Source organism: Mustela lutreola, chromosome 5 (assembly GCF_030435805.1).
Source record: "Mustela lutreola isolate mMusLut2 chromosome 5, mMusLut2.pri, whole genome shotgun sequence".
In the NCBI taxonomy this organism is placed as follows: domain Eukaryota; kingdom Metazoa; phylum Chordata; class Mammalia; order Carnivora; family Mustelidae; genus Mustela; species Mustela lutreola.
The window spans coordinates 142,085,505-142,097,756 of NC_081294.1; the positions used below are offsets into that span (position 1 = coordinate 142,085,505).

General features: G+C 36.8%; 1 protein-coding gene and 1 pseudogene across 1 annotated transcript in view; one reads left to right on the forward strand and one right to left on the reverse strand.

The window, feature by feature from the left end:
- The window catches only part of LOC131832578 (protein FAM170A-like), a 204,746-nt gene that overhangs the window by 129,224 nt on the left and 63,270 nt on the right, over window positions 1–12,252 (reverse strand). The gene's annotated exons all lie outside the window — the stretch shown is intronic.
- LOC131832580 (transmembrane protein 258-like) lies at window positions 2,856–3,162 on the forward strand (annotated as a pseudogene).

Here is a 12,252-nt window from a genome sequence, read left to right on the forward strand (position 1 = left end):
AAGGGGGGGGGATTAAATAATAAAGAAAGCCAGTAAGGGAACCAGGACCAGGGTGAATGAGGGGCAGAAAACCTCTTGTCTGTTCACTTCCTCCATGAAGCTATGAAAATTTTCCCTCTCATATCCTTCATCTCTACAGATAGAAATAACTGCTCTATAATCCACCTACTACCTTCTCTTCATAGGATCTTTTAAAATTAACATATAATATATTATTTGTTTCAGGGGTACAGGTCTGTGATTCATCAGTCTTACACAATTCACAGCACTCATCATAGCACATAACCTCCCTGATGTCCATCACCCAGCCACCCTATCCCCCCCTGCCCCCAGCAACCCTTAGTTTGTTTCCTGAGGTTAAGAGTCTCTTATGGTTTTTACATAGGCTTTTATTCATTGTTTCCTCCCATGGTATCTACATTCCACAAGCTCCTGGGAGCACAGAACAAGCCTTAATTCCACAGACACCCCTGACCCCTGGTATCATACCAAGTACAGGGGAGGTGTTTCATGTTGTTGAATAAATTAATGAAAAGTATATATAAAAACAGACACCTAAAAATAAATAATTTTAATACTCATCATTAATAATACTTAATAAAATCGACAGCATTCCTAAAATTAGAGCACCCATTATAAGAAATGACTAAATACAGATTTAAGAGAAAGACTGAAAATATTTGTTAACTTATGTGAGATAACTCCTTGGCCTGTATTTCAAGGAGACGAGTGTTGCCATACTCAACACTATAATAATGTGGTTTTTGTGTCTGCTAGCCATCAATCAGACAGGTATTACTGTTTGTATTTATATGAGATTAGAAAAGGGGGAGGAAGAGATTTCAAAGTATCTAAAGCCAAGACAGTGTGAGAAGGGCAAGGGTGAGAATAAATTCAACAAGACAGAAGTTTACTTGCGGGCAGCAGGATTTAAAACCTGTCTGAGTATATGCAGAAGCAGGCAAGAAGAACCCCCATGTAATCAACCCAAAGGTCAATGGAAGGATACAGGGAGAGATGTGGCAGTTAAGTCTGACACAGCCCTGACGTGTTGAAAGAGAAGCCTCTTTGCTGAGCCTCGGGCATCTTCCACCACAAGCTCTCCTTAAGGCCTCACCAGATCCACTGTCAGCAGAAGCTGGACGGCTGATCTCAAGGCCAGTGCCATCAGACAAGGATGTGCTGACCTGGAGAATGCATGGTCCACATTCAGACAGCAGGTGCTCCCCAGCAACTACCAAAGCACTGCCACGTAAAACTAGAGGACCCATGTGGCCAGAATTTGCCATCTGCTAAGACTTTTATGTGAAATTTATTGATCCTTCAGTCTTAGTGATTACCTATAATATTTAGGAGCCCCATATAGGCCAGACAAGACACATCTGCTATTCCAATCTGACCCTTTATCCTCCAGTTTGTAAATGGTAGTTTAACTGCATCTCAATAGGGGCGCCTAGGTGGCTCAGTCAGGTTAAACATCTGCCTTGGGCTTGGATCATGATCCCAGGGTCCTGGGATGGAGTCCAGTGTCAGGCTCCCTGCTCAGCGGCCAGTCTGCTTGTCCCTCTCTGTCTGCTCATGTTTGCACTCTTTCTCTCTCACTCACTTTCTCCCTCAAATAAATAAAAATCTTTAAAAAAAATTGCATCTCAACAAAATTCAACTTTTTATAGAGATTATGTTTACACCATCACGGCTCTAAAAAAAGTTTTCTTGGGGTTATAGTGCAAAGTATTAACACACTGAAATGTATTAAAATGCTCAGGTGAAGGATCACTTCTAAGCATTATATTATTGTACTGGATGACGGTAGATCTCAAAACTCTTGAATACAGGGCCTACTGACTTTTATATTCTACATAACTGCATTATAATTTATTTAATTATTTTTATAATTTAAAGTTCTCATAATTTACATTCTATCTCTGCCTTCCTCTTTCTCTTTGAAAAAGTTAATCATGCACTTTAATTCATAGCAAATCATTACCATTAGTCCCTTTTCCAATTCAATTATTTGGCATATTTTACCTATTCCCCATTCCCATTCCATACCTCCCTGAAACCGTAAACTATTCCAATGTGTTTGATGAGTATGGTTCTTTTCTATATGGTCTCATAAATTGAACAGCTTTCGTTCTTATCATTTTAACTTATGAAAACGATGCTTATGAGCTAGTTATTTTTACTTTCCTATAAGGTCTGATGTTTTCTTTCTTTTTTTTTTTTTTTTTTAAAGATTTTATTTATTTGAGATAGGGCGAACCAGAGAGAGAGAGAGCATGAGCAGTGGGGAAGCAGACTGCCCACTGAGCAGGGAGCTCGATGTGGGGCTCCATCCCAGGACCCTGGGATCACGACCTGAGCTAAAGGCAGATACCCAACCGAGAGAGCCACCAGACGCCCCAAGGCATACTGTTTTCAGCATGTGTGTTTATTTTGCCCACTATCTAATATAACTGCATAGTATTCCACAGGGTACACCCACCACACACGCCTGCCCATCCTGAAGCTATGAATGCCTGGAGAGTCTGCAGTTTGCTGATACCACAAGCAACACTGCACCAATGAACCTGTGCGTGTTCCCTCACAGACTTTGGGTTCTATGTCCAGGACTGGGATTGCTGGCCCATCGAACATGTGAGTAATTTAATTTTACTGAGAACTGCTTCAGTGCTTTCCAGGAGTCCTGCAGTAATCGACAGCTCCCAACAGAATGTCAGGATTCCTGGAGTTCACATTTCGCCAAACATGTGGCATTATCCAGGCCCATAATCTATCCAAAATGGTGCCTCTTTATATAATTTTTATTTTTCCATTCCAGTGGTGGAGCAATGGATGATCTTGCTCCTGGCAAAATGGAGCAGGGGGCCATGAGCAGATAAACCTGCCCAGTGAACCTGGTTGCCTTCCCCCATCTGACCATGGTGCTATTGGCCACTGGCATGTTCTTCACTGCCTGGTTCTTCCGTTAAGAGCTTACTGCCACCAAGAACATTTAGGATTTCTATAAAGAGCTCCTCAGCTCCTTGGTGGCCTTGCTCTTCATGGCTTTGTATTCCTCTTCTTGCTGCTGTGGGTCAGCATATACATTCTGACCTTTCAAAGGCTCAAACCAGCTGACCTCACTGAACCCTTACTTTTGTAAATTAATTTACTATTGCTGGAAGTGTCCCAGCTGCTTTTCACAATGAAGGCAGATGTGGGGGGGGGAAAAAAAAATGTTTTTCTATTTACCAAAGAACATGAACCTCTCCAGATAAGATTACCGATTTTTTTAGTCTTCTGTAGGTCTTGGTTCAACTGTATGCAATCTTAGGTCGAAATGTTATCTTTCTCTTATTGATTTATAGTAATCTCTTCTCTAGTAAAACCTACATAAACCTGTATACACACACACACACACAGAAACACTTCATAGAGATCACTTGGGGACCTTGATAAAATACATATTCTGACCCACAAGGTCTGGGGTGAGTCCCAAGAGTCTTGCATAAATTACCAGATCCCACAATATGATGACAATGATGATGTCTGTCCAAGAATCAAATGTTAAGTGGCAAGGGTTAATGCTATATTTAACTACTTGTTAACCTTTATTCTTCCATTTATATTTTAGAGTAAATTTATCATGGTTCTCAAAAGTATCCAAGTGGGGGTTTAAATAGAATTGATCAAAGTAACTAATATTGAATATTAGGAGTTTTTAAAAATATATTATCGGGGCGCCTGGGTGGCTCAGTGGGTTAAGCCTCTGCCTTCGGCTCAGGTCATGATCCCAGGACTCTGGAATCAAGCCCTGCATCTGGCTCTCTGCTCGGCAGGGAGCCTGCTTCCCCCTCTCTCTCCACCTGTCTCTCTTCCTACTTGTGATCTCTGTCTATCAAATAAATAAACTTAAAAAAATCTTAAAAAGAAAAAAAAATACATTATCACTGACTAAAGGCCAGCAATATCTCTCCACTCATCCAGATCACTTTCTACCTTATTACCTTCAGAATTTTTCCATAGATTTTTTTGTGTGTGGTTAAGCTAAGTCCTAAATACATCTTAGTTTTTGTCAATTTTCTACAAAGTGTCTTATTTATAGTTGGTTATAACTTGTTTAGAGAAGGATGCTACTGATTTTATTATGTTTGTATTTTACCTGACAACTTTGTGGAAAACTTATTAGTCCAAATACTTTATGATCCTGATTTACTGCGATCATTGTTGTTTTTAGGTACCTAACCACTAAATTTCCCCCAAATCACAATTTTATCTTTTCCTTTTTCAATTATTATTATTACTAATTTTTTAAGATTTTACTTATTTGACACAGAGAGAGATCACAAGTAAGCATAGACGCAGGCAGAGAGAGGAGGAAACAGGCTCCCTGCTTGCTAAGCAGAGAGACCAATGCAGGGCTCGATCCCGGACCCTGAGACCATGACCTGAGCTGAAGGCAGAGGCTTAACCCACTGAGCCACCTAGGCACCCCTTTTCTCTTTCAATTCTTAACAATTATTTCTTCTCAGAGCACTGATCAAGAAGAGCAAATGCTATGTTATAGTAGCTGTGTTAGTCAATGTTCTCATCTTGACCCATCTTTTAAAAAGAGTATCTAAATGTTTTCAGTAGTGTTTGTTGTAGAATTTCAGCAATCTTTGCACCTAATGGAAAAACATTTATTTCATGTTTTTAGATAAATTCATTAGGAATGTCTTTATAGGAATATACCTATACATATCATATATAAAAATATATATATATTTATATGTCCATCTTACATAACAGAAAAACAAGTAATATAAATGTCAGCTCCCACATATCCCTGATTTGTTGTTATCAAAATGTTACTAAAGCATTATTTCTGCATCTGAAGATATCAAAAAATTTTTCCCTAGAAATCATTAATACTTAAATGGAGTTACATAAAATATATTGATAAATTTCTGATGAATCATTTTCTAACTTATATAACTATTACTTGAAAATTATGTATTATAAGATACATTTTCATTTTATTTAGCCCTTACCTTATTTCTGATTTTCCTTACATAATCATAAGAAGAGCTGGGGCGCCTGGGTGGCTCAGGGGTTAAAGCCTCTGCCTTCAGCTCAGGTCAAGATCTCAGGGTCCTGGGATAAGCCCTGAATCAGGCTCTCTGCTCAGTGGGGAGCCTGCTTCCTCCTCTATCTCTCTGCCTGCCTCTCTGCCTACTTGTGATCTCTGTCTGTCAAAGAAATAAATAAATCTTTAAAAAAAAAATTATAAGAAGAGCCAATATTTTTCCTCTTTATTGGGATTAGAATTGCACTAGTCTCCTTAAATGAGTTTAGAAGGTTCAGTTTTTCTCTTTTCTTCAACATTTTATGTGGGCACTTTAATTAGTCTTAAAAAGTAGAATTCCTGTGAAAACAGCAGGAACTTGGAATTATTTTATCTCATTTCAAAATTGTATCATTCTTTTATTAATCTTTTCTATGAAATAGCTTTTACCTTTGTAATCTTTAGCAATCTTTATAATTTCCTTTTATTATAAATTATTTAAGAATGCATCATTTGATTTCTAAACATACTGAATTTTTAATAAAGCTTTGGGTTATTAATTTTTTTTTTTAAATTTTAAAGATTTTATTTATTTGTCAGAAAGAGAGAGAGAGCACAAGCAGGGGGAGCAGCAGGCAGAGGGAGAGCGGACTCCCTGCTGAGCAAGAAGCCAGATGCAAGATTTGATCCCAGGACCCTAGGAACACAACCTGAGCTGAAGGCAGGCGCTTTAAACAACTGAGCCACCCAGGTGCCCCTAGGTTATTAAGTCTTAAACGAAGAATTTCCTCTGTATAATATTGATACCACGGATAACTTCGGTTTTTAGTGACATAATCCATAATCTGGTTTTGTAAATGTTCTGGTTCATTCCTTTATAACTAGTAGTCCAAGCAATATTCATACTTTTGCTTTTATCTCAGATACCTCTCATTATTTCTTACTTACTGTCAGTCCCTGAGAAGTGTGTGTTAAAATGGCTGACTTATCAACTATCTTCAGCAGTCCACAGTTTCAGTTTTCTTAAGCTCTGGATTTACATGCATACATATTTATACATATCCACGGTTATATCATCTTCTATATTATTCCTTTTTAGATGATAAATTATTAACTGTCATTCCTTAGGGAAATTAAATCACTGCTTTGCATACAATAAACCTCTAGTAATCTTTTTAATTGAATTAGGTTAGAACTGAATCAGATAATGTAACCGGCTTTTAAGAGTGGGCAAAGAGGGAACAGGGAAGTCGGAGGATGACAAATGAATTAGAATTATCAGTACATTCTTCTTCTGCTCTTGAAATTTGACAGAGATTGAATGTCCCCAAGAGTTTCAAAAGCCAATTTATTCTGAGCTGTAACCTAAGATATTACTGAGTTTATGAAAAGTGGAACTAGAAACTAGATCTTCTAATTCAGTTTGAAAAAAAGGAAAAGGAAGTCAGAGAGAAAGTCAGAGGCACACACACAACTTAAGAGACCAAGGAATGAGAAAAGTCAGAAATGGAGCCAGTGAGGGAAAGAGAAAGAGACCGAAAGAGATAAAAAGAGAGATAGAGACATAAAGATGGGGAGAAATCCCACATTTTCTGAACAATTACTGTGCTGCAGGCACTGGGGTTATGTTCTTTACTATTTTCCTGAAATGCACAAATATACTCCACAGAATCATTTTTAACAAACAAGAAGACAAGAAGACCATTTCCAAGAGACAACACAGATCAGACTTTTTCCAACACAGCTGAAATATTTATGATTTGTCTTCATAGTCAATTTAATTCAGATTTAAGGAGATGACTTTTCATAATCCATGGGCATGATCTATTTTTAGCACATTTTAGCAAATATTTTACTATAATTTTAGCAGAAATAACAAGGTCCAAATTTATGCCATTGGCTAGCTTATTTTTCTGATATTTCCACTCTAATAAACCCCATTATAAAACTACATCTAAATATATAACCAATAACCACATTTGAAAGAAATACACTTAGGATATAATTCATATCTGTTAGTAACAGAAGTAATCAATACTTTCTAACATCATTCAATCTAAAAATCATATAATCGTAGCTGTCTAAAATATGAACAATGTTAAAAATTGTTTTATTATGTATATATAGTGTCTACCATGTTATAATTTTTACACTTTGGTTTTCAGTTTCCTAATAAGGAATCCACTGAAACTTCGGTTTTCAAGTGGCATGTTTTTACCTGATCTTCTTCTTATTAAAATCAGCTTAATTGGTTTAGTATTACTTCCACTGGGATAGTTGCAAATAATAAATTGGATTCTAATGAGTAATGTGTGGGGTCTACAAAAACTCTAAAATTATTTGCAAATGCTGTTTGTGTGTATAACATCCTAACTATAAAGGAATTAATAATGGTAATATCTGCTCTGATGAATGACTTATCAGACCACTGATTTTTTTTTGTTAGTATTTTTTAAAACTTTGAAGATGCTAAATCAAAACTAATTAGAGGTAATTTAACTATTAACACATACCAACTCATCATTTGTTATAAATTCATCTGTGATTGTTTGTAGGAAGACAAATGTCAGGAAAGTTGTTCAACACTCAATAACCATGGTTGAATGAAAATGTTTATTACTAAACCTTTATCCTCTGAATATGGATTCCATCACAACTATGCAAATAATTTATTATATTGACTTGATTTAGGATAGGTAAATATTTCCTGACTTCAATTTATCTATGGTATAAAAAATTCACATTAAAAGATAAACATAAAACATATGCATTGGTTCATAAAGGAGAGTCTAATAGTTTGTAAATGAGCCATCTATTTTAAGAATGTCATCTGGAGATAAGAAATTAATGAGTCTCTTGAGGATAGTAAATTGTTCTAGTCACTTAAAAAGAAGTTGGCCCCGCAAAGGACACTGGATCCAAGTTTTGGGGTTGTATTTCTTGAAACTGTGAGTAATTGTTACACACACATAAGAATTAGGTATTTGAAAAAGCAATAAAATCTTAACATTTATTGGAAAATGAAAGTAAAGATGAAACTTACCCTTTGAAAAACTTTATGAAGCTATTTTTTCATAGATATAAATGTCTTTACAGCTGGACTTTAATATTCATATGTGTAAGAATCAGGTTGTTCCTTGACAGTAATAAAAAAACATCAAGTTCAAAATAGTGAAAATAATCTACACTATGCCCTTTATAGTATGATACAATTAAGGTTGTTATAAAATTTGTCATCCAAAGTGAAAACTTTGAGACTGAGAGGGAATACTAACAACAATTACACTGGGCTGAAAACAGAGGCTTTCTAGGACAAACTGAAACATAGGATTACCTTCACTACAAGGAACATTGAATCCTTCCAATTTACTTCTTTTTCCTAGAAGAACCGTGTCACTACATGAAGCACTGAGATGCTGTCCTGAACAGGTTTAGGATGGCGAACTGGTTTCAAGGATCACCTGCCCTGGACTGATCTTGGAGCACTGCACTAAGTGAAAGGCTGTGCTGGGACTCAGGGGAAGATCAGTTCTCAGGGAAAGAGGTGGTGCTACAGGTAGGGAGCATTTTCTGATTTTGATGGAGTCTGCTGTTCTATTAGTTTTAACACTTTATTCTTCTGCTTTCCTCGTTTATTGACAGAATTAACAATAGCTACCCACACAATCTACATTAACAATCTTCAAGAAAACAACCTGATTCCTTAGAACTACTGTGCCCATTTTACTGTTATGGAAGCCAAGATACTGAGCATTTTAAAAACTTCCCAAACTGTTAACTGGCAGGGCTGGGATCCAAAGAGAGGAATTCTAGCTCTAGATACTGTATATTTAACCAGTTTGCTAGAATTCCTTTTGGGTAGTGCTTGAGATTTGTGGAACTTTTAGTTAATAATGTCCAAAATGAATTAAAAATCCAAGTTGAGGGGCACCTGGGTGGCTCACTGGGTTAAAGCCTCTGCCTTCGGCTCAGGTCATGATCCCAGGGTCTTGGGATCAAGCCCCGCATCAGGCTCTCTGCTCCACAGGAAGCCTGCTTCCTCCTCTCTCTGCCTGCCTCTCTGCCCACTAGTGATCTCTGTCTGTCAAATACATAAATAAAATCTTAAAAAAAAAAAAAATCCAAGTTGAATATTATATGACTACTTATAAATTACATATATACCAATTCACTCTTAAACTAACAAATTCCTATGATCAGGGAAAAAAAAAATGAAAGAATATATTTAAGTATGGATAAGACTAGGGTCCACATAAGAGGAGGTCTTAAAATCACCCAAATTTTTTTTTATCCAGTTTGCTTGGAACAATCACTTTTGTATCCACAGCAACTAAAAGGCCCTATTTGGCATATTTAATTAAGGTGCTTACTGATTCACTGTAAAATGAGTGAATGAATAGTTAGATATACCTGTGAGCTTTTTTCCTGTCCTTTATTCCAACTGCTGTCCTTAAAAGCCAAGAGGGGTAAGAGTAAGGGAAGAGTGAGGCTGCTCAACAAGCCACTGGTATATTTCTTTGGAAACAGCCAAGTGAAATGCCATGGGTGGTGGCTGGAAAAACCTTCCCTAAGATGGAAGTCAGGACATCACCATATTCTGCCTCTAACTGGTGGAATTCTTTCTTCAGTCTATTTTGAGAACCGCTACTCAGCCTATTTTGTTTCACTGCCAACGGGTACCACATCATAACTGACCCCATAAATTGTATTGTTAAAAGCTGGCCTCTAAATACTGAAGTGACTTTTACTGGCTAGATACAGTTAACTGTGATCTGAAGAGACAATAACCTCAATGCAATATGAACATTCTTACCCAAAGTTATCAGTTTTACTTCCAAAAATAACCCCCCAAACAAGGGACTGTTTTGTATCTCTTCTTCATTTTTTTTTTCCAAATGTTCTAAAATGTGGATTTGGGTTCCAAATCTGTCTCTATGGATGAATATCACCATGGATTCCTCTCTTAATCTCCGTAAGGTTTGGTCTTCTTTTTTGCAAAATGTAGGGACAGTGATAGTTTCTACATCAAAAGAATGAAATAAAAGCAGATAATGGTTGTAAAAACCTAGTCCCATTAAATAGTCTCAATAAATATTGCTATGAATAATGTCTGAGAAGCCAATTGATATCTATAGAAGGATTATAATGAATCATTTATATCTAAGAAAACATTTGTAATAAAGTTAGAACATGATGGAACTAAAACAAACTGGATTGAATTTAAATAAAATTCGAGGCTAATCCTGCTCTTTTAAATCATGTTACTCATTCCAGCTCTTTCAGAGGACCTGGTTAAAAGATTAAGGAGGGAAGAAGCAATTCTGTGGAAATAAAAGTATTCAGTCGTATAATAAAACATTACATGGTAAGTGTGGATTAGTAAAACTCAAAACAAAACAAAAAAAGAAATAATGGTAGAAATAGAAAAGAAATAATGCTTGTGGAATACATTTAAACTCACTTGATTTGTTAAATTATTTTTTTGTTTTTACTGTGGTAAGAATACTTAACATGAAAAAAAAAGAATACTTAACATGAAATCTAACCTCTTCAATTTTTTTAAAGATTTTATTCATTTGAGAGAGACAAAGAGTGAGCGAGAGAGCATGAGCAAGGGAGAGGGAGAAGCAGATTCCCCACTGAGCAGGAAGCGCGCGCCATGTGGGACTCCAGCCCAGGACTCTGGGATCATGACCTGAGCCAAAAGCAGACACTTAACCGAATCAGCCACCCAGGTGCCCTTCAATTTTTAAGTGCACAAGACATACAGTTAAGAATAGGTGTGGTGTTGAACAGATATCTGGACTCACTCATCTGAACTAACTGACACCACCTATTGAACAGAAACTTCCTATTTCCCCCGTCCCTCAGTCATTCTGCTCTCTGCTTCTATGATTTTGACAGTCTTGGATATTTGATATAAGTGGAGTCAAGTACTATTTGCTTCTGTTACCGCTTATTTCATTTAGTATAACATCCCCCAGATCCATCCATGTTGCCACCTATGGCAGAATTTCCATCTTGTTCAAGGCTGAATAATATTCCATAATCCATTTTATGTGTATACCACATTTTCTTTATCTGTACATCTGCAGATGGCCATTTACATCGTTTCCATGTCTTGGTTGTTGTGAATGATGCTGCAATAAACATGGGAGTACAGACATCTCTTTGAGATCCTCATTTCAACACTTTTGAATAAATATCCAGACACGCAATTGCTGGATCAAATGGAAGTTCTATTTTTCTTTTCTTTTTGGGGGGGTGGGGTGGGCAGAGGCAGAGGGACAGGTAGACAGAGAATCTTAAGCGGGCTCCATGTCCAGAGCAGAATTTAATGAGGGGCTCAGTCTCAGGACCTTGATATCATGACCTGAGCCAAAAATCAAGACCTTGATGCTTAACCAGCTGAACCAGCCAGGTGCCCCAGTAGTTCTATTTTTAATTTTTTAAGTAAACTCCACAATGTTATCCATACAGATTGTACCTTTTTAAATTTTTACCAAAAACATACAAAGGTTTGAATTTCTCTACATCTTTCCCAACACCTGCTATTTTTTTAATAATAGCCATCATAACAGGTGCAAGGTATTATCCCACTGTGCTTTTGAATTGCATTTGCCCGCTGATTAAATGATGTTGAACATCTTTTTATACACTTCTTGGTCATTCCTATATCTTCTTTGGAGAAATGTCCATTCAAGTTCTTTGACTATTTATTTATTTATTCATTGTTATTTTTTAAAAGGAGATTGAACAACATATTTTATTACATTTTTTTCCCCATTATGAAATCTGTAATTGAGAAAGTACCTCATGGGTTGAGGGTAACTCCTGGGAAAGAACACCAGGGAATCGGGATAAAAACACAATGAGAGGAGAAATGAAGAGGCAGGATCAAAACTATTGCCATGCATCCATGAAAAATCAATCTTGTTTTCCGGAACAGCCACAAACAAGCGAAATTTGGGACAGTGAAGCATGTTAGGGCACCAAGTTTGGCTGGTTTATCAAATGTTGATATAACATTGTCTAAGCCTAGTGTGTGTCATCTTTTTTTTTTCTCTTTATTTTTTGTTTTTTAATTAACATATAATGTATTATTACCCCCAGGGGTATAGGTCTGTGAAACACCAGGTTTACACACTTCACAGCACATATCTTCCCCAATGTCCATAACCCCATCACCCTCTCCCTAACCCCCTCCCCCGCCAGCAACCCTC